Source organism: Sinocyclocheilus anshuiensis, unplaced genomic scaffold (assembly GCF_001515605.1).
Source record: "Sinocyclocheilus anshuiensis isolate Anshui unplaced genomic scaffold, SAMN03320099.WGS_v1.1 scaffold1165, whole genome shotgun sequence".
Lineage (NCBI taxonomy): Eukaryota > Metazoa > Chordata > Actinopteri > Cypriniformes > Cyprinidae > Sinocyclocheilus > Sinocyclocheilus anshuiensis.
This window is the reverse complement of record NW_015554150.1, coordinates 46,304-46,696: the sequence shown is the minus strand read 5'-3', so window position 1 is coordinate 46,696 and position 393 is coordinate 46,304.

The following is a 393-nucleotide window of genomic DNA, read 5'->3' as shown; positions in this document are numbered from 1 at the left end:
ATGATTTTCATAATAATATCTAATATTTAATAAGAATATTGATACATTATTTTTTCTCTATTCATTTGTTGTGTCTTCCAAAATGTGTAATAAACATGCTTTAAGTCCTGGTGTCCTCTACAGTGGACATGTATGAAACTGATGTCCTGTTTTATAACAGAGGGTCATATTTTGATTTGAAACCCCATAACATTTTCCTGAGATGTTGATTTATGACAAACAATTTGAACATTTGTCAGATTTAAATGATAATTACAAAATATTATCATATTTCCATAAGGGTGTTACACTTGATCACTAAATTAATGTCAGCCATTTTTAAAGACCAAGGAGAGGGAGTGGTCATGGTGAAACATCCAATCATTTGGTATCTCTGGAAAGCCCTGAATGTGA